We start from the raw sequence: 24,259 nt of genomic DNA on the forward strand, positions 1-24,259 counted from the left end.
ACACATTCAATAATATTCGGTCATCCTCACACACACACATATCTTGCAGTTCCAGCTACACACTATGGATTGAGTCTAGCCCCTCCATATCTTGGAGTGTTTGCATCAGCATGTCAAGCACACTCACAATCCTGGAGTTCACTCTAATATCATTGGCTAATATTCTGGAGTCTCAGTTTTTGCAATCTATCGATCTCTCAACGTAGGTCCTCAACCTATTGAGTGCACAAATATATTCCCGGAAGCCTAGTCCTCACTCTCATTCACTAAATTCACCTCATTATTGGTCACACACAAATATTCACACCACATGAGACAAAATACTGCAGCCCGGTCCACACAAATACTATGCAAGACTCTGAACAGCAACCACCCCTTCACATAGCACATATCCTGGAGTCCAGCCACATCACAAACAATATCCTGAGTTCAGTTCGCTCAACCAGCCATATTCCTGGAGTTCAGTCAGCACCACATTCGAGTTAGTTCCATTCTGAGTCAGTCCACCATTAATAATATTGAGTTCAACTACACTATATGGTCTGTCTTACTTTACCAATATCCTGGAGTCTAGTTCCTCACATCACCAATACATATACGCAGTCAATATACACATATCCTGGAGTCTAGTCCCTCACCATCAAAATCAGTCTAGTCCTCACATTACACTATCTAGAAGCCAGTTCCTGCATCATCACTACATATCTTGGAGTCTAGTCCTCCATATCTATTGTCATTATCTTGGAGTCAGTCTCACATTGTAATACCTGAGTCTAGCCCACCACATTCTATTAACCACAAAATCTGGAGTTAGTCAACAATATTTGGAGTTACGCATTCCTGGAGTTCAGTTCTCACATCAATAATTGAGTCTGTCTCCTACATTATTTATATTCCTGGAGTTCAGTCTTACCCACACACAAAACATCCTGGAGTCCAGTCCTACATTATCAATAACATTCTGGAGTTTTCCCCCATATCACTGGATGGCTATCCTGGAGTCTAGTCTCTCATCATAATAATATCTGGAGCCCCAGTCTCACTCACATCACAACAATACTGGAGCTCAGTCCTCACACATGAATCGACATTATTGAGTAGTCTCATTACATCAAAATAATATCCGGAGTCTGAGTCCTACGCAAAAATCACAGTATCTGGAGTCCAGTCTATCACAGTCAACACACTGATCCCACCTTGGCAATGTAGCTGGAGTCTAGTCCTCACTTACATAATACTTTGAGTCCAGTTCTCACATTACACAATCTCTGGAGTCCAGTCTCTCACATATCATTGTAACACATGGAGTCGCCTCACACAAATAATCATACACTATCTCTGGAGTTCAGTCTCACCATATAATACGGAGTCATAATGGACACACACACCCGATTACTCACCATTAGGATTAGTTCAGTCCTCACATCATATTGGGTATCCTGGAGTTCAGTCTCACATTAAAATTAATCATTCTGGAGTTCAGGTGTCACTTACATTCAAAACATAAATCTGGAGTTCAGTCCCTCTTTATATCACATATCTGGAGTCTAGTCTCACCTACTTTACATAATACCTTTTACATATTATTATCTTGAGCTCATCTCACATCATATGACATGAGTCTAGCTCACATTACATTGTTTACATACATTCCTTGGGTCAGTCTCACCTATCAATGTAATAATATGCTGGAGTATGTCAGTTCCTCACTTATTATCATAATAACTCTGGAGTCACTCCAATCACTTACATTTGCCATATCCTGGAGTCAGTCCTCACTTCATTACTGGGCTATGTTTGGAGTCAGTCTTCGATTATAATAATCTAATATTCTGGAGTTCAGTTCCTCACTACATTACAATGAATTCCTGGAGTCTAGTTCTAAGTATTTCATTACCATAATAATCTTGGAGCTCACCACATCAATAATATTCTGCATTCCAGTTCCTACCAGTATTGGCCATAATCTGGAGTCAGTCACATTATATATGGGCTAATATCTTGGAGTTCAGTCCTCATATCAATCACACATTGGTGTGAGTCTGTCCTCACTACATTAAACATTAACACCTGGAGTTAGCCTCTCACCAACATTGCTCATTCTCTGGAGTTCAGTCTCATCACATTCATCACACATTCTGGAGTTCAGTCCCACTGCTCACCACATCCTGACACTCCATTCCTGAGTCTACCTGAGTCTCTCACTAATACATAGGCTATCTCTGGAGTCCAGTCTCTCACATGGACTTGTATGTTGGAGTTCAGTCTGCTCATCAATAGCCATATTGGAGTTCAGTCCATCACTTACTTAATAATGGCATATCCTGGGAGTCTAGTCCATCATCAAAAATGACATTGCCCTCGGGAGTTCCAGTCCCTCACATACTTGGTTGGGATATTTGGAGTCCAGCCCCCGCACTACACCAATAACATACCTGGAGTCCAGTCCTCAAGCACTGCTACATCACATTGGCTAATAATATACTTGGAGTCCAGTCCTTACCACACCTACCATCTTGGATCAGTTCTCAACTGAGTCTAGTCTTCACCTTACATTAATATATCCTGGAGCCAGTCTCACATGGTATTCCTTGGATAACTACATTAATCCACATCTGGAGTCCAGCCTCACTCACACAAATATCCTGGAGTTCAGTCTCTCACATATCAAATAATATGCTGGAGTCTACAGTCCTCACTACTCATATCATCGGTCATTCCTGGAGTTCAGTCTCACATCACATTATCAATAATATCTCTGGAGTTATTCTCTCTAAATCATATCTCTGGAGTCCAGTCCTCACCACATCACACAATCTCTGGAGTCCAGTCTCTCACATTGTTGGCTATCTTGAGTCTACAGTTCACATTAATATTAATATATTGAGTTCAGTTCCCTACATTACATTAATACATTCCTGGAGTCTAGTCTCTCACATCATCATTGGCTATCTCTGAGTCTAGTTCACATTATTGGCTAATATTCTAGAGTCTAGTCTCTCACATCATTAATTATATCTCTGTAGTCTAGTCTATCACATTCATTGTCATTATCTCTGGAGTTCAGTCTCACCACATTGGTACACATTCCTGGAGTCTAGCCCTTAAATTCACATTAATAATAATATCTTGGAGTCTAGTCTCACGACATTACAACATATTCCTGAGTCTAGTCTCACATTAAATGGCTAATATCTTGGAGTCTAGTTCTACATTATTCGAGTCTAGTTCCCTCACATTACTACACATTTCCCTGGAGTTCAGTTCCTCATATCATTGGCTCACATCTTGGAGTCTGTGCTTACCTTACTGGTTATCCTGGAGTTCAGTCAGCATTACAATATTCTGGAGTCTAGTCCTCACTACAATTGGGCTAATACTGGAGTCTGTCTCACTCACATTTGGCTCATGGTTATCTTGGAGTCTAGTCTTCACCACATTACTGGCTAATATCTCTGGGTTCATATCATTCATTGGCATCTTGAGTCTAGTCCTCACTCTCAAATTACTACACATTCGGAGTCTCAGTCTCTCACCACTATCAATATCTCTGAGTTCCAGTCTCATACCATTGGCCACATGTTGGAGTCCAGTCCTCATATCAATACACAATATACTGAGCTCCAGTCCTCACTTCACATCATTTGCAATATCTGGAGTCTGATCTTCACTAATACACACATTCCTGGAGTTCCAGTCCTCAAGAATAAATAATATCCTGGAGTTTCAGTCTCACATTAAATAATACATTCCTGAGTCTAGTCTCACTAAAAAGCATTACATCTTGGGAGTTCAGTCTCTCACTACATTGGCATATCTTGGAGTCTAGTCCTCACTATCATTGGGCTATCTCTTTGTGCTCCAGTCTCTTACATTGGTTATCTTGGAGTCTAGTCTCTCACTACATTTATTGGGTTGGAGTTCCAGTTCCATGGCCCCCCCCTTAATATCTCTGAGTCTAGTCTCTACCTACATCAATGGCTATCTTGGAGTTCCAGTCCACCACTCAATAATAATATCTCTGAGTCCAGTCTCACTCACTTAATACACATTCCTGGAGTCTAGACCTCACCTCAATGGCCACATCCTGGAGTCCAGTCCTCACATCATCTATCTCTGGAGTCCAGTCCTCACATCATATCATCACAATATCCTGGAGTCCAGTCCTCACATCATAAATAATATACTGGAGTCTGTGTCCTCATATCATCACAAATATCTCTGGAGTCTAGTCCTCACCAATAATAAATATCTCTAGTTCAGTTCTCACTCACATTATGGAATAATATCCTGGAGTCTAGTCTCACTTTACTAGTTGGCCATCTCTGGAGTCCAGTCTCATATCACAAACATTATCTCTGGAGTCTAGTCCTCACATTAAGGCTATCTTGGAGTCTCCTCAACTACTTTCACACATATCTTGAGTTCCAGTCTCACTATTTACTACATATTCGGAGTCTAGTTTCCCTTTACATTCACACACATTATGGAGTCTAGTCCCTACCCATTGGTTAGCTATCTTGGAGTTTCAGTCTCACCTTAATACACATTCCTGGAGTCTAGTCTCCTACTCTTACATTGGTCAAAAATATCTTTGGAGTCTTCTCTCACTAATCACAATATTCCTGGGAGTCTAGACTCTCACTCATTGGCTAATATCTTGAGTCTAGTCTCCACATCCATTGACATATCTTGAGTCTAGTCTCTCATATTTATAATATTCTTAGCTCCAGTCTCTCACTTAACATTACTGGCACACCTGGAGTCTCAGTCTCTCCACTCACATCAATAATAAATATCTCGAGTTCCAGTCTCTCACTCACATCAATAATATCTCTTGTGCTCCAGTTCCCTGGGCACACCACAAAAATATTCCTGAGTTCCAGTCTCACTCACATCAATACACATTCTGGAGTCTAGTCTCACTACTAATATCTGGAGTCTAGTCTCTCACTTACAATTTCTCACACATTCCTGGGAGTCTAAGGTCTCTCACTTTACCATTGGCTGGCTATCTTGGAGTCTAGTCTCTCACACAAAAATAATACATTCCTGGAGTCCAGTCTCACCTCACTTACCACACAGCCCTGGAGTCCAGTCCTCACTCAATAATAATATCTCTGTAGTTTCAGTCTCACTACATATCATTAAAAATATTCCTGAGTCTAGTCCACCAGCACACACATTCGGAGTTCAGTCTCACTTATCAATACATTATCCTGGGAGTCCAGTCCTCACATCATCAATAATATCATGGGAGTCTGAGTCCCTACCATTGGCTGGCTATCTCTGGAGTCTAGTCTCTCACTCATCATTGGCCATTTCCTGGAGTCTAGTCTCTCACTCTTGAAAAAACCACACACACATCTCAGGGAGTTCAGTCCTCAATCACATTACTGGGCCATACTGGAAACCAGTCTCTCACATCATCACACACATTCCTGGAGTCCAGTCCTCATATCACATCATCACAAATATCCTGCAGTCTATCCATCATCATATCATTCAATAATATTTCTGAAGTCCAGTCCTCACCTGACCATCAATATCTCTGGAGTCCAGTCCTCACTACATCATCACACATTCCTGGAGTCCAGCCCTCACATCACACACAAAATATACTGGAGTCCATCCTCACCATCAACAATAATATCCTGGAGTCCAGTCTTCACCACATCACGTAATATCCTGAAGTCCAGTCTATCACATCATCAATACATCCTGGAGTCCAGTCCTCACTCTCAAATTAATAATAATAATATTCCTGGAGTCCAGTCTCACCACTTAATACACATTCCTGGAGTCTAGTCCTCACATCATTGCAATAATATGTCTGGAGTCCAGTCCTCACATCACACAATATATGGAGTCCAGTCCTCACCACATCACTACACATTCCTGGGAGTCTCAGTCCTCCACATTAATATAAATATCTCGAGTTCAGTCTCTCACATCATACACATTCCTGAGCCCAGTTCCTCATATCATTAATACTGGAGTTCAGTCCTCAAGAATACATCACATTCCTGTAGTTCAGTCTCTACTACATCATTAAGAAACTTGGAGTCTAGTCCTTACCTTACTGGCCATATCTTGGAGTTCCAGTTCTCAGTATCATTAATAATATTCCTGGGAGTCCAGTCTCTCACATCATTGGCTGGCTATCTCTGGAGTTCTCACTCACATTGTCATTAAATATCTTGGAGTTCAGCCCTCACCCAAACCATTATCACACATCTCTGGAGTCCAGTCCTCAATATCACAAATATCTCTGGAGTCCAGTCCTCACTCACTGTAATAATATCTCTGAGGTTAGTCAATCACTCTATCAATAATATCTCTGGAGTCCAGTCCACCCATTGGCTATCTCTGAGTCCAGTCCTCACCACACACACACATCCTGGAGTCTAGCCCTATCACCACATATTCCTGAGCTCCAGTTCCCTTTACATTAAGGCTATTATTGGAGTTCAGCCCTTACATTACATTATTGGCTATTCGAGTCTAGTCTCATATTTATTGGCTAATATCTTGGAGTCTGTGTCTCTCATTATATAATACATTCTCTCATATCAATGGCATATATTTCTCGTAGTTCCAGTCTAATCATATCATTGGTTATTATTCCTGAGTTCCAGTCTCTCACCATCATAACACATTCTGGAGTTCAGTCTTTAATTCACAAATTACACATATCTTGGAGTCCAGTCTCACTGACATCAATGGGCCATTCCTGGAGTCTAGTTCTCACATTAAATCAACATTCCTGGAGTTCAGTCCTCACATTAACACACATTTCTGGAGTCTACAGTCCTCACACATTGGCTAATATCTCTGGAGTCTAGTCCTCACATCACTGGCACATTCCTGGAGTTCCAGCTCTCACTTACTGGCTATCTCTGGAGTCTAGTCCTCAAGTATCACACTATCCTGGAGTCCAGTCCTCACCACATTGGCTATATTTGGAGTCCAGTCTCTCACCACATCATCAATATTTCTGGAGTTCAGTTCTCACCACATCATCAATAAATATTCCTGGAGTCCAGTCCTCACTTCATTGGCTATCTCTGAGTCTGTAGTCCTCACTCAAATCATCAGCCATCTCTGGAGTCCAGTCCTCACTTACCTTACAACATGTTCCTGGAGTCTAGTCTCACACACACTATGTTGGAGTCTGTGTCCTCGCACACACACATAACTGGAGTCTCAGTCCTCACTCACATCATCACACATCTCTGGAGTCCAGTCCTCATCATCAATGGGCTATCCTGGAGTCCAGTCCTCAACATCACAATATCTCGGGAGTCCAGTCCTCACATCATCAATATACTGGAGTCCAGTCCTCACATCACATCAATACAACATTCTGGAGTCCAGTCCTCACAATCAACATCATCACACATACTGGAGTCCAACCCTCACCACATCAAACACAATATCCTGGAGTTCAGCTCCCTCACCACATCAATAATATCTCTGGAGTCCAGTCCATTTACTAATACATGGTCTTGAGTTCAGTTCCTACCAAATTATCACAACATTCCTGGAGTCTAGTCTCACTACCATTGCCATTCCTGGAGTTCAGTCTTAGGAGTTCAGTCTCACATTAATAACACATTGGAGTCCTCACTCACATTGTCCATTATTTCTGAAGTTCAGTTCCTCATATTACATAAATTCCTGGAGTTCAGTTCTTTGCTATCATTGCTAAAATATCTTGGAGTTTCCAGTTCTCACATTAAATAATATCATATTGCTCCAGTCTTCTACATTACATTAGTCATTGGCTATCTTGTAGTTCAGTTCCTACCACATTACTGGGTTATCTTTGGAGTCTAGTTTTTTAATATTATATCTTGAGTCTAGTTCTTTACATTGGCTAATATCTTGGAGTTCAGTCTCCTCACCCATTAATATCTTGGAGCTACTTCTCATATCAATAATAAATATCCTGGAGTCCAGTCCTCACTCATCACACATTTCTGGAGTCTCAGTCCTCACATCACTGGTTCCTGGAGTCCAGTCCCTCACCATCAAAAATAATATCTCGAGTACAGTCAATCACCTCAATAATAATATCCTGGAGTCCAGTTCCTACCATCAATATTATCTCGGAGTCCAGTCCTCACAAACATTAATACACAATATCTCTGGAGTCTAGTCTCTCACATTAATACACAATGTTTGGAGTTCAGTCCTCACATCAATAATAATTATATTGGAGTCTCAGTCTCTCCACCTTCACATTACACATATCTGGAGTCTAAAGTCCTCATATCATCAAGGCTATCTCTGGAGTTCAGTCCTCAATATCATTGGTCATTACTCTGGAGTTCAGTCCTCACATCATCAATAAAGGCTATACTGGAGTCCAGTCCTCAAAGCATCACACCACACATCCTGGAGTCCAGTCCTCACATCACATCACAATATTGAGTCCAGTCCTCACCACATCAATGGCCTCACATTCCTGGAGTCCCAGTCTTCTACTCAACATCACCATCTCTGGAGTCCAGTCCATCACATCATCAAAGGTATCTCTGGAGTTCAGTCCTCACCCAAATTACTAATAATATCTCGAGTCTAGTCTCACTACTCACACACATTCCTGAAGTCCAGTAATATTATACTGGAGTTCCAGTCTCACTATCATTGGCCACACTTTGGAGTTCAGTTCATATTCATTGGCCACATCTTGGAGTCTCAGTCTCTTGCTATCATTGGCTACATATTCCTGGAGTTTCAGTCTCACATTAATAATAAGTTATACTGGAGTCTGTTGTCTCACATTGTTATCATTGGCTACTATCTGTAAGTTCAGTTCCCTACTACATTATTGGCTATCTTGAGTCTAGTTCCCTTACTTTTAATACAACATATTTCTGGAGTCTAGTTCAACATTAATAATAATATTCCTGGAGTCTAGTCCCCATATCAATAAATAATATCTCTGGAGTTCCTCACTACATTATTGGCTTATCTTGAGTCTAGTCTCCTACTTGCTAATCAAATTGGGCAATATCTCGGAGTCTAGTCTCCATTATTACACATTCCTGGAGTCTAGTCCTCACTTCTCAATAATAAATATCCTGGAGTATGTCAATCACCTTTATCACATCTCTGGAGTCTAGTCTCACCATGGCTATTATTCCTGGGAGTTCAGTCTTCACTACATTAATACATATTCTGAGTCTAGTTCTCACATCATTGGCTATTCCGAGTCTAGTCTCTCACATTGTCATTAATATATTGAGTTCAGTTCCTCGTTATCATAACACACACAATTCTGAGTTCAGTCCTCTCACATTAATACATATTCTGAGTCTAGTTCCTCATATTAATAAGGGCATTATTCCTGTGAGTTCAGTCTCTCGCTATCATTAAAAATATCTTGTAGTCCAGTCTACTTCATATCATTGGGCTACATTCTCTGGAGTCTCAGTCCTCACCACATCATAAACACATCTCTGGGAGTCCAGTCCCTAAAACCTCACATCATCAATAATATCCTGGAGCCAGTCCTCACCTGACATCATCTTGGCCCATCCTGGAGTCCAGTCCCTCACATCTGGGCCATCCTGGAGTCCAGTCCTCACATCACTATTCTGAGTCTAGTCCTCACATCAATACACATCTCTGGAGTCCAGTCCCTCACATATGAGTCTAGTCTCACATTAATATATTCTGGAGTTCCAGTTCCTCACATTACATTACTGCATATCTTGCAGTCTAGCTCCATTGCGACACACATATTCGAAGTTCAGCTCCTTTACTTGACTTTTATTTAAATAATTATTCTGGTGCCCAGTTCACTTTTACATTACTGGCTGGTCTTGGAGTTCCAGTTCCTCACTACATTAACTACACATTCCTAGTCTAGTTTCCTCACTTACATTATCATAATATCTCTGGAGTTCAGTCTAACATTACTATATATTCCTGGAGTCTAGTCTCACTCAAAATTACATTGGCTATCTTGAGTCTAGTCTTCACTTACCATTATTAATATCTTGGAGTCTTAGTCTTTTACATTATTGGTTATGTTGGATTTCAGTCTCACATTCATTAATAACATTGAGTTCAGTTCCTGCCTTATCAATAATAATATCTTGGAGTCTAGTTTCATATCATTGGTTATATGTGTGGAGCTCCACTATCATATCATTAATATCTTGAGTTCCAGTCTCACATTCATTAATATATTTTGGAGTTCAGTCTCGTTATCACATTGTCATTAATAATTCCCAGTCTAGTTCCCTACTACATTATTGGCCATATCTTGGAGTCTAGTTCACTAATAATAGTTATCTTGGAGTTCAGTCTTTACATTACTAATAATATTCCTGAACAGTCTCTTATATTTAATAATAAATATCTTGGAGTCCTTTACCACATTGTCAATATCTTCTGGAGTTCAGCCACCACATTACTAATACATCTTGGAGTTCAGTCTCTCATATTCACACACATTCCTGGGAGTCTAGTCTCACTATCATTACATCTTGGAGTCTAGTCTCACTATCAATATTCCTGAGTCCAGTCTCTCACTCAGTCATTATTATTCCTGAGTCCAGTCTCTCACTCACATCAAGGCTATCTCTGGAGTTCCAGTCCTCACTCTCATCAATAATATCTCTGAAACCAGACCACTCATCAATACTATCTCTGGAGTCTTAGCCCACCACACACACATCTCTGGAGTGCCCAGTCTGCCACATTATCACAATATCTCTGAGCTCCAGTCTCTCACTACATTACTGGCTGGCCATCTTGGAGTCCAGTCTCACTCCTTATCAATACATTATGTATGGAGTCTAGACTCACTCTCATTTCAATAATATCCTGAGTCCAGTCCTCACATCATTGGCCATCTTGGAGCTTTCAGTCTCCTCACTTCACATTGGTCACACATTCTGAGTCCAGTTCCACTTAATAATATCTTGGAAAGTCTAGTTCACTACATTACATATTCTTGAGTTCCAGTCTTTTACTTACTTCATTACATATCTTGGAGTCTGTGTCTCTTGTTATCATTACACATTCGGAGTTCAGTTCCCTTACTTTACCATTAGTTATCTTGGAGTTCTAGTCTCTTTTACCATTACATTCAGTTCAGTCTTCACTTTACATTATGGCACATCTTGGAGTCTAGCCCTTACCACATTAATAATATTACATTCGAGTCTAGTCTCTCACTTAATACACATCTTGGAGTTCAGTCTCTCACATTGGCCACATTCTCTGAGTTCCAGTCTCACTTAATACACATGAGTCTAGTCTCTACATTATCAAATATCATGGAGTTCCAGTTCACTACACACATATCTCTGAGTCTACAGTCTCACTTATCACACATCTCTGGAGTCTTAGCCCTCACTACCACACATCGGAGTTCCAGTCTATCACATCACATCACAATATACTGGAGTCTGTAGTTCCTCACATCACTGGCCAAATATCTTGGAGTCCAGTCCTCACATCACATCATCAATAATATCTCTGCAGTCCAGTCTATCATCATTCACACATCTTGAAGTTCAGTCCCTCACTCTGACCTCAATAATAATATTATCTTGAGTTCAGTCTCTTTACTACATTACTGGCTAATATTCTGAGTTCAGTCTTTCTTTAAGTATTTACATTACTAATTATATATTGAGTCTAGTCTTTACTTTACATTATTGGTTAACACATTCTTGGAGTCTAGTTTTTTACCACATTAATATTATTATCTTGAGTCTAGTTCTCACCATTACTACATATCTTGGAGTTCCAGTCTTCTTACCAAATTACTAATAATATTTCCTTATATAGTTCTTTACTTTTATTTTTTACTGTTTATCTTGGAGTTCAGTCTCACTATTAATAATATGTTGGAGTCTAGTCTTCTTTACATTAAAAATAATATTCTGGAGTCTAGTTCTTGCACACACATATATTTGAGTTCAGTTCGCATTTACATTACTGGCTATTATCTCTGTAGTTCAGTTCCTCACTATCATTACATATTCTGAGTTCAGTTCCTACTAATAATAATATTCTGGAGTCTGTGTCCTGTTAATAATTGGCCATTCTGGAATTCCAGTCTTTACTATCATTGGCTATTCCTGGAGTCTCACTACATCACAATATCTTGGAGTCTAGTCTCACTACATTAATGGCTATTCCTGGAGTTCCAGTCTCACACAAATATCTTGGAGTCTAGTCTCACTACTGTCATATCTTGGAGTTCAGTCTCACTATCATTATCTTGGAGCTTGAGTTCCTTTACTTAATACATATTCCTGAGCCTCAGTCTTTTACCACATATCATTGGCTAATATTCCTGGAGTCTAGTCTCACTTATCATTATCTTGAGTTCAGACTCTCACTAATAATAATATCTTGGAGTCTAGTCTCATATCATTAATAATATTCTGAGTTCAGTTCCCTTACATCAATAAATATTCCTGAGTCTAGTTCCTCACTTTACATTGTCATTAATATTCCTGGAGTCTAGTCTCACTAATAATAATATCCTGGAGTTCTACCTCACTTATCACATCTTTGGAGTCTAGTCTCTCATATCAATCACACAATTCCTGGAGTTCCAGTTCCTCACTCACATCATCAATAATATTTCTGGAGTCTAGTCCTCACTAATAATACATTCGAGTCCAGTCTCTCACTCACATCAATACACATCTCGGGAGTCTAGTCTCACTCACTACACACATCTTGAGTCTGTAGTCCTCACTTTATCATTAATATCTTGTAGCCCAGTTCCCTTACTTCTTACATTGGCTAATATTCCTGAGTCTAGCCTCACTACACATTACACATTCGAGACTAGTTCCTTACCATTAAAATAATATCTTGAGTTCAGTTCACATTATTAATAATATCTTGAGTTCAGTCTTTACACTCATTGGCACATTCTGGAGTCTAGTTCCTCTATCATTGGTATTAACACAAGTGGGAGTCTAGTCTCTTTACTTCACACACATTCCTGGAGTTCAGTTCCTCACTAATACACATTCCTGAGTCTAGTCTGCCAACATATTATTCAGGAGTCTAGTCTAAATAGCATTTATCATTGGCTATATTGGTCTAGTCCTCATATCAATACATTCCTGGAAAGCTCCAGTTCCTCACTTAATGGCTTATCTTTGGAGTTCAGTCTCAAAGACACTAATAATATCTCTGAGTCTAGCTCCCTCACTTAATATTGGGTTATTTTGGAGTCTAGTTCCCTCATATCATTGTACATTATGGAGTTTTCAGTCTCTTACCACACATATTCCTGGAGTTCAGTCTTTACTACTGGCTACTATCTCTGGGCCTGTCTTCACTAATAAATATTATCTAGGAGTTCAGTCTATCATATCACATTATCAATACTATATTTGAGTTCAGTTCGCTATCATTGGTTATTATTCCTGGAGCTCCAGTCTCTCACATTACATTAATACACATTCCTGCAGTTCAGTCTATCACATCAAAATAAATATCTCTTTCAAAGCCCAGTCTCACCTGACCTTACTGGCACATTCCTGGAGCTCCAGTCTCACTTACTTGTCAAGCCAATATCTTGGAGTCCAGTCTCTCACATTTACATCATCAAATATTCCTGGAGTATAGTCCTCACTACCTTAATAGTTAGTACTCTGAGTCTAGTCTCACATCAATAATAATATGTTGAGCCCAGTCTGCTATATCACACACATCTCGGGAGTCTAGCCCTCACATCAATAATATACTGGAGTTCAGCCCTCACATCACACACATTTCTGTAGCTCAGCCCTCACTACACAACACACATTCTGAGCCCAGTCTCACCATTAAAACACATTCCTGGAGTCTAGTCTCAAGTACACACACATTCTGGAATTCCAGTCCTCACATCAACACACATCTGAGCCTTTACCTGCTACGTCACTGGCCATCTCTGGAGTTCAGTCTCGTTTCACATTTTCATTGTTATCTTGAAAGTTCAGTCTTTACATTATTGGCCATTATCTTGGAGTTCAGTGTCTTCACTTATCATTAATATCTGGAGTCTAGTTCTACCATTGGCTAATATCTTGAGTCTAGTCTTACCATTACTATATCTTGAGTCTAGCCCTACTTACATTCATAATATTCCTGAGTTCAGTTCCTCACTACTGGCTATCTTGGAGTTCATAGACCTCACTTCCTTATCATTAGCTATCCGGAGTCTGTTTCTCGCACGTCACACATTCCTGGGAGTTCAGTCTCTCATATCACTCATTATCTCAGGCTCCAGCTCTACTCTGCTATCATCACTATCTTGGAGTCTAGTCTCACTTATCATTGTTATCTTGGAGTCTAGACTTCACTAATAATATTCGAGTTCTAGTTCCCACATTGGTTGTTATCTTGGAGTCTAGTCTCACTTACATTATTACATATCTTGATCTTAGTCTTTACCGTCACATGATTCTGGAGTCTAGTCCCTACTTTACATTGATTGGCATATTCCTGAGTCTAGTCTCACTACTTTAATAACATATCTTGAGTTCCAGTCTCTCACTTACTGGCTACATTCTGTAGTTTCAGTTCCTCACTTACATTGTCATTCCTGAGTTCAGTCTCTTTTACTATGACACATACATTCTGGAGCCCAGTCTCTTTACTATTGGCTATCTTGAGTCTAGTTCCTCGTTATCATACTATCATTAAATATCTTGGAGTTCAATCTCAAACATTACTACATATATGGAGTTCTAGTCTCTTACCATTACACATTCTGAGTTCAGTCTGCTTGTCAGCTATCTTGGAGTTCAGTCTCACCAATACACATTCAGGAGTTCAGTCTATCATATCACATCAATAATATAATGGAGTCTTCAGTCTCTCACATTAATAATAATATCCTGAGTCCAGTCTCATATCACATCATATCTCGCAGTCCAGTCTATCACATCATTTGGCTGGTCCTGGTTCAGTCTCTCGCCTGACTTACTACTATCTTGGAGTCTAGTCTCACCACATCATCAATAATATCTTGAGTCTTAGTCTCACTTCACATCTGGCTATCTTGAGTCTAGTCTCACCTTACATCATCACACATTCTGGAGTTCAGTCTAACATAAATTTACAATATTCCTGGAGTTCAGTCTCACTCAAATCATCATTATCTTGGAGTTCAGTCTCACTACTTACTAATAATATCCCTGGAGTCTTAGTCTCACATTTAAATAATATGGGATTCTAGTCTCTACATTATTATTATTATTGAGTTCAGTCTCTCACTTACATTTTCATTGGCTATTCTGGAGTCTAGTTTCTCATATCATTGGCTATTCCTGGAGTCTAGTCTCAAATATTCACACACATTTCTGGAGTCTAGTTCCCTATCATTGGCACAGCATTGGAGTTCAGTCTCATATCAATATCATTCATATATCTTGTGTCTAGTCTTCACTTGCATTGGCTGGCTATCTTGGAGTTCAGTCTCAAATTATATATATTGGTAGTCTAGCTCACATTACATTATTACATATCTTGAGTTCAGTCTCTTGCATTACATTTTCACAAAAATATCTTGGAGTTCCAGTTCCTCACATTATAAATATAATATTTGAGTTCAGTCTCGGCATTACACACACATATCTTGTGTCTTAGCCCTCACTACATTATTGGCCATATTCGAGTTCAGTCTCTTTACTTCATTGGGCTATCTTTGGAGTCTAAATTCTCATATCATTACACATTCCTGAGTCTAGTCTCAGACATTACATTTTGGAGTCTAGCTCCCTACTCACACATATCTTGGAGTCTAGTTTCACCATTAATACTATCTTGAGTCTAGTCTTCACTTATCATTATTATTCCTGAGTCTAGTCCTCACTATCATTACACATTCCTGGAGTTCTAGTCTCACTTACTGATACTATCCTGGAGTCTAGACCTCACCTCATCAATACTATCCTGGAGTCCAGTCCTCACATCAATCATTGGCCATCTCGGGAGTCCAGTCCCCCACATCATCAACAATATCTCTGAGTCCAGTCCTCACCACATCATCAATAATATCCTGGAGTCCAGTCCTCACTCATCCACAACATCTCTGGAGTCTAGACTCACTTTATCATTAATATCTTGAGTCTAGTCTCTCATATCAATTGGCTACACTGAAACAGTCTCACTACATTACTGGCTACTATCTTGGAGTCTAGTCTCACTTCCTTACTGTCACTATCTTGGAGTTCAGTCTCTCACTTTACATTGTCATTACATCTTGGAGTCTAGTCTCACTTTCACTATCATTGCCATTCCTGAGTTCCAGTCTTCACATCAAATAATATCTCCTGGAAAGCCCAGCCCTCACTCTCAACTATCACACATCCTGGAGTCTAGTCCTCACTCATCACACATCTCTGTAGTTCAGCCCTCACCACATCATCAATAATATCTGGAGCCCAGTCTCTACCACATCAATATCTCTGAGTCCAGTCTCTCACCATCACATTCCTGGAGTCCAGTCCTCACATCACACACATTCCTGGGAGTTTCCAGTCTTGCTTCATTGGCATATTCCTGGAGTCTAGCCCTCTCACATTACTTTCATTACTACGCGGGAGTTCCAGCTCCCTTACTAATATTGTTATCTTGAGTTCAGTTCCTCACTTAATAATAATATCTTGAGTCCAGTCTCGCCTTACACACTATCTGCAGGAGCTCCAGTCTATCATATCATCATTATATTTGGAGTCTGTGTCCTCACATTAATAATAATATCTTGGAGTCTAGTCTCACATTACATCATTACACATTCTGCAGTCTAGTCTATCACATCATCATTAATATCTCGGAAGTCTCAGTCTCACTTGGACTTAATACACATTCAACACAACCACACATTCCTGAGTTCAGTTCTCATATCATTACATATCTTGGAGTCTAGCCCTTACCAAATTACTGGCTAATATCTTGAGTATAGTCTCACTACTTAATAATATCTTGGAGTCTATTCATATCATTGGCTAATATGTTGAGCTCCAGTCTATCACATTATTGGCTAATCTCTGGAGTTCAGTCTTCACATTGATTTAATAATATATTGGAGTTCAGTCTCATATCATATCTACATATTCCTGTAGTCTAGTTCCCTTACCACATCAATACATCTTGGAGTTCAGTCTCTTTACTTCTTGTAGCACACACTATCTTGAGTTCTAGTCTCACATTATGTGGCTATTATCTTGAATTCCAGTTCTTTACATTATTACATATTCCTGGAGTCTTACTACATTACTGGTTATTATCTTGAGTCTAGTCTCACTATTGGATATCTTGAGTTCTCAGTCTCTTGCATTTAATATCTTGGAGTTCAGTTCCTCACTTTAACATTATCTTGAGTTCAGTTCACTAATAATATTATCTTGAGTTCCAGTCTCACTACATTATTACACATTCCTGGAGTTCCAGTCTCACTTTACCATTTATCTTGGAGTCTAGACTCTCACTAATAATAATATCTCTGAAGTCTAGTCTCACAATCAATCAATAAATATCTGGAGTTCAGTCCTCACATCAATAATATCTTGAGTCTTACTACTATCATATCACATATTCCTGAGCCCAGTCTCTCACTAATAATAATATCTTGGAGTCTAGACTTTCACTTCATTGGCCACATTCCTGAGGTCTAGTCTCGCACACACAACACTGAGTCTAGTCTCACTACATTATCAATATCTTGGAGTCTAGTCTCACTTATCATTAATATTCTGGAGTCTAGTCTCACTATCATCATTATCTTGGAGTCTAGTCCTCACTACCTTCACACAATATCTCTGGAGTCTAGTCTCAACATCACAATATCTTGAGTCCAGTCCTCACTCACTCAATAATACCATCCTGGAGTCCAGTCTCACTTTCACTTATTAAACATCTCTGTAGTCTAAACTTTCACTCACATCAATAATATCCTGGAGTTCAGTCCTCACTCACATCAATAATAATATCTTGGAGTTCCAGTCTCACTACTGGCCACTATCTTGGAGTCCAGTCTCATATCAATATCAATATCCTGGAGTCTAGTCCTCACTACACACATCCTGAGCCCAGTCTCACATCAATAATACATTGCGGAGTCTAGTCTTCACATTAATAATATATATTCTGAGTCTAGTCTCTTTACTACCTTACACACACAATTCGGGAGCTCTAGTCTCTACTTCATTGGCCATTCTGTAGTCTAGTTCCTCAGCTACATCAATACACATTCCTGAAATTCCAGTTCCTACTTATCATTGGCTAATATCTTGGAGTTCAGTCTCTCACTTCATTACATATTTCCTTGGAGTTCAGTCTCACATTAATTTATTCCTGAAACAGTTCTCATCGTTTTATTGTTATATTCCTGAGTTCAGTTCTCATATCATTAAGGTATTTTATGAGTTCCAGTCTCACTATTATCAAGGTTATCTCTGGAGTTCAGCCCTCACTTAATTAATAATATCTTGGAGTCTAGTCTCTACTTTATCAATACATTCAGAGTTCAGGTCTATCATATCATATCATTTCAATACTATACTGGAGTTCAGTCTCTCACATCATTACACTTATCAGGTCCGTATCGTTATCATTACCACATTCCTGCAGTCTAGCCCATCATATCATTACTAATATTCCAGTTCAGTCTTACCTGACTACTGGGCTAACATCCTCCCAGCTCCAGTCTCTCACCACATCACACATCTGGAGTCTCAGTCTCTCATATCACATTACAATCATACTAAGTCCAGTCTCTACCACATCATCAATAATATCTCTGGAGTCTAGTTCTCACTATCATTGGTGGCTATCTTGGAGTTTCAGTCTCTCATATCATTGCCTATTCCTGGAGTCTAGTTCTTACCAAATTACTGGCTACATTTCCTGGAGTAAGCAGTCTCTTCACTCACTACTGGTTATCTCGGGAGTTCAGTCCTCACAGATTAATAATAATATGCTGGAGTCTGTCTACTGCATTACTTACTATTATTCCTGGAGTTCAGTTCCTATCATTATACGGGAGTTCAGTTCCTCACATCATATCATCATTATTCCTGTAGTTCAGTTCTCACTTATCATTGCTATCTTGGAGCCCAGTTCTCACTTTATCATTGCACTATCTCTGGAGTCTTGTCTTATCATTAATATCTTGGAATTCAGTCTCATATCTGGCTATCTCTGGAGTCTCTCACCACATTATCATTAACATTCCTGAGTTCAGTCTTTACCACATCAATAATATTCTGAGTACTCCTTGCTCATTAATATCTTGAGTTCAGTTCTCACTACTACATTCCTGGAGTCTAGTTCCTTGCCTTATCAATAGTTATCTGGAGTTCAGTCTTCACTATCATTAATATATCTCTGGGAGTCTAGTCCTCACTCACATTACTGGCTAATATCCTGAGTTCAGTCTCTCACTATCATACATCTCTGAAGTCTGTAGACTCTACCATTGCATACATTCTGAGTTCCAGTCTCTACATTAATATTATTATCTCTGGAGTTCAGTCTGGCACACACACATTCCTGAGTCTAGTCTCTCACTATCATTGGCTAATATTCCTGGAGTCCAGTCTCACTTATCAATAATATCTCGAGGTCCAGACTCTCACTAATAATAATATCTCGGAGTTCCAGTCTCTACATCATCAATAACACTATTCTGGAGTCCAGTCCTCACTCACATCATCAATAAAATATCCTGAGTTCAGTCCACTACTGGTCATATCTTGAGTTCAGTTCCTCACTTTTACATTAATAATAATATCCTGAGTTCCAGTCTCTACCACTTCATTGACAATATCTTGAGTTCAGTCTCTCACACAACAAACACATCTTGGAGTCTAGTCTTACCTCACTATCATTAATATCTGGGAGTCTAGTCTCGGCACACACAACATATTGGAGTCCAGTCTCACATCACATCAATAATAGCTATCTCGTAGAGTTCAGTTCCCTTTTACCATTCATATCTTGGAGTTCAGTTCAATACTTTAATAATATTATCTTGGAGTCTTCCAGTTCCCTTTGTTATCATTACACATTCTAATCAATCTCTTATCATTGGCTGTTATCTTGAGTCTCTACTACATTATTTGGTTATTATCTTTGAGTTCAGTTCTTACCACATTGTCATATCTTGAGTATAGTTCTCAGACAATTACTGTCTGGAGCCCAGTCTCACTTCTTTACTTTCACACATATTCCTGAGCCCAGTTCCCTACCATTGTTAATATTCTGAGTTCAGTTCCTCACTATCATTATATATCTTGGAGTTCCAGTCTTTACTCACATTAATAATAATATCTTGAGTCTAGTCTCTCACTTAATGGCACATTCTGGAGTCTAGACTCACTGCACACATATCTTGAGTCTAGTTCATTAATATCTTTAGCCCAGTCTTCACTACATTAATAAAAATTCCTGGAGTCTGTGTCTCACTTAATAATACATCTGAAAGTCTAGACCACTTACTGGCTATCTTGGAGTCTAGTTCCACATCATTGCCATATCTTGGAGTCTAGTCTCTCACCATAACATGGTCATCTGGAGTTCAGTCTCACTATCAATAACATTCTGGAGCTCAGTCTCACCACATCACACATTCCTGGAGTTCCAGTCTCTACCTCACTCATCAATATTATCCTGGAGTCCAGTCCCCTTATCATCATTTCTCGGAGTTCAGTCCTCACTACCATCACATCCTGGAGTTCAGTCTCACTAACAATAATATCTTTGTAGTCCAGTCCTTTACCTTACATCAACATAATATCCTGGAGTTCAGCCCTCACTCTCACATCATCAATGGCTATCTCGAGTCTAGTTCCTACCATTGGCTAATATCTTGAGTCTAGTTAGTTCTCGTCATTGTTTATCTTGGAGTCTAGTCTCTACTCTGAATAAATAATATTCCTGGAGTTCAGTTCACATTGTCACACATTATGGAGTCTAGTCTTTACCTTTAATACACATATTCCGAGCTCCAGTCTCACTTTACTAACACATATTCCTGAGTCTAGTCACCATTGGCACATTCAGGTGCTCCAGTCTATCACATCACATCATTTCTGCTATACTGGAGTCTAGTCCTTCGTATATCAATAATATCTCTGGAGCTCCAGTCCTCACATCACATCATTACACCTGTATCCAGTCTATCACATTACAATACTGTCCAGTCTCACTCTGACTTAATGTTGGGCCATCTCTGGAGTTCAGTCTCACTCACATCATCACATTCCTGGAGCCCAGTCCTCATATCATATCATCATCATATACTGGAGTCCAGTCCCTTTACCACATTAATAATAGTACATTCCTGGAGTTCAGTTCTTCTACCACATTAACATACATTCCTGAGTCTGTGTCTCTCATCATTATTAATATCTTGAGTCCAGTCTCACTAAATTACTACACATTCCTGAGTATAGTTCACTTCACTCATTGGCTATCCTGGAGTCTGTGTCCTCACATTGGTCCATTATGTATGGATCTAGTCTCACAATAAATATTCCTGGAGTTCAGTTCTTGCTATCATTATATTGGAGTCTAGTTCAACATTTATCACATTCTGTAGTTCAGTTCCCTACTACATTAATACATATCTCTGAGTTCAGTTCCCTCACTTGACACACATATCTTGGAGTTCTAGTCTCACACAATAGTTATCTTGGAATCTTAGTCTCACATTTCATTGTTGGGTTATCTTGAGTCTCACTACATTTCACACACATCTGAGTCTAGTTCCCTACCACATTGTCACTAATATCTTGGAGTTCAGGTCTCATATCTAATAATATCTCGAGTCTAGTCTCACTACTGGCCAGCATTTCTGGAGTTCAGCTCTCACTCAATAATAATATCCTGGAGTCTGTCTCTCACCTCATCATTATTATCCTGAGCTCCAGTCTCACCACATTACTACACATTCTGGAGTCTAGTCTCAACTATCAATATCTTGGAGTCTAGACCACCATTGAGGCTATCTTGGAGTCTAGACTCACTACTAATACATCTTGGGAGTTCCAGTCCTCATAATCAAATGGCACATCCTGGAGTCTGTGTCTCACTCACATCACCACACATCTCGGAGCCCAGCCCTCACCCACTACACATCCTGAGTCCAGTCTCACTCACATTGTCAATATCCTGGAGTCCAGTCCTCACATCACACATCTCAAGTCTAAACTTTTACCACATTTTCAAGTTATCTTGAGTCTAAGTTCTGCATTTACTGTTAATATCTGAGCCCAGTCTCTCACTTTACATCATTAATATCTGGAGTTCAGTCTCACTACTTATCATATCTTGGAGTCTAGTCTCACCTCTAATAATATCCTGTAGGTCCAGTCTCTCACTATCAATAATAATATCTCTGAGTCCAGTCTACCATATCATCACATTCCTGGAGTCTAGTTCACTTATGGTTGCTATCTTGAGTTCAGTCTCGTTATCATTGGCTAATATTCCTGGAGTTCTGCCTTCTTTACCATTGGCTATCTTGAGTTCAATTCCTTACATTAATATTACATTTATGGAGTCTTAGTTCCTCACTTCATTGGTTATTCCTGAGTTCAGTCTCACTTAATAATAATATTCTAGCCCAGTCTTACCATTAATATTATTCAGAGTCTAGTCTATCACATTGCACATTATTAATATATTTGGAGTCTAGTCTCTTTGCAAATTAACATATCTTGGAGTCTAGTTCATGATTACATTTAATAGCACATTCTGTAGTCTAGTCTATCATATCACATATTCTAAGTCTAGTCTCACTGACTTCATTAATATTTATTCTGGAGTTCAGTTCCTCACTACTACTTAAATAATATCTTGTTCAGTCTGCTATCATATCATTGGCATCTTGCAGTCTAGCTCCATTTGGCATTATCACACATTCAGTCCAGTCTCTACCTGGACTCCTTACCACACATTCCTGGAGTCTAGTCTCTACCACATCATCATTCATCCTGGAGTCTAGTCTCACTCTTTTCACATTTCAACACACATCTTGGAGTCTAGTCTTCACTACATCATTGGCTAATAATTCGGAGTCTAGTCATAACATATCATTCCTGGAGTCCAGTTCACCAAATTTATCAATAATATTCCTGGAGTCTAGTCTCACTACTATTAATAATATTCCTGGAGTTCAGTCCTCATATCATTGGCCACATGCTAAGTCTGTCTATCATATCACACACACATTCCTGAGCTCCAGTCCTCATATCATTAATATACTGGAGTCCAGTCTCTCATATCACATCAATGGACACATTCCTGTAGTCTGAGTCTCACTCTCATATCAGTCAATATCTGAGTCCAGTCTCTCACTTACTGTCAATATTTCCTGGAGTCTAGGTCTACAATTAATAATAATATCTTGGAATTAGCCCTCACATTATTGCTATCTTGGAGTCTCACTATCATTGGCCACACATATTCTGGTTCCAGTCTCACTACATTACTAATATCTTGAGTCTAGTCTCACATTGTCATAACATCTGAGTTCCAGTTCACCATTGGCCTTCTGGAGTTCAGTCTCACTATCATTAAAAAATATCTTGGAGTCTAGTCTCACTTAAATAGTACATATTCGAGTCTAAAGTCTCACTCATCAATAATAATATTCTGGAGTCCAGTTCCCTCACTAATACATATCTCGAGTCTAGACCACAATTTTCATTGGTCATTATCTCGTGAGCTCCAGTCTCTCATATCATTATCTTGAGTCTAGCCCCTACATTAATTATCTCTGAGTCCAGTCTCTACTCACATCACATTGGCTGGTCTGGAGCTCCAGTCTCACTTATCATTAACATCCTGGAGTCTGTGACCTCACTCATCATTACACTGGAGTCCAGTCCTCACATCATCAATACATTCGAGTCCAGTCCCACTTACACTTCACACACATCCTGGAGCTCAGTCCTCACTTACTGGCCAACATCCTGAGTCCAGTCCACCATATCATCAAGGCTATTCTGGAGTCCAGTTCTTTACTTTACTTTATTACATATATTCTGGAGTTCAGTTCCCTTTACACATAACATTCTGAGTTCCCAGTCTTCACTACTTTAATAATATTCTGGAGTTCAGTTCTTTACCATTGGTTATCTTGTAGTTCAGTTCTCACTACATTTTGACACAATAATATTCCTGGAGTTCAGTCTCACTTGACATTGGCTTAATATCTTGGAGCCAGTCTCACTTAACACCACATTCCTGGGAGTCCAGTCTCACCATCATC

General features: G+C 39.4%; 1 protein-coding gene across 1 annotated transcript in view; it reads right to left on the bottom strand.

Annotated features, from left to right (window-relative positions):
- LOC106609797 (voltage-dependent L-type calcium channel subunit alpha-1C) overlaps positions 1-24,259 on the bottom strand; it is a 588,474-nt gene that overhangs the window by 437,752 nt on the left and 126,463 nt on the right. The window lies entirely within an intron of this gene.

The sequence above is a fragment of the Salmo salar genome, chromosome ssa07 (genome assembly GCF_905237065.1).
Source record: "Salmo salar chromosome ssa07, Ssal_v3.1, whole genome shotgun sequence".
Classification (NCBI taxonomy): domain Eukaryota; kingdom Metazoa; phylum Chordata; class Actinopteri; order Salmoniformes; family Salmonidae; genus Salmo; species Salmo salar.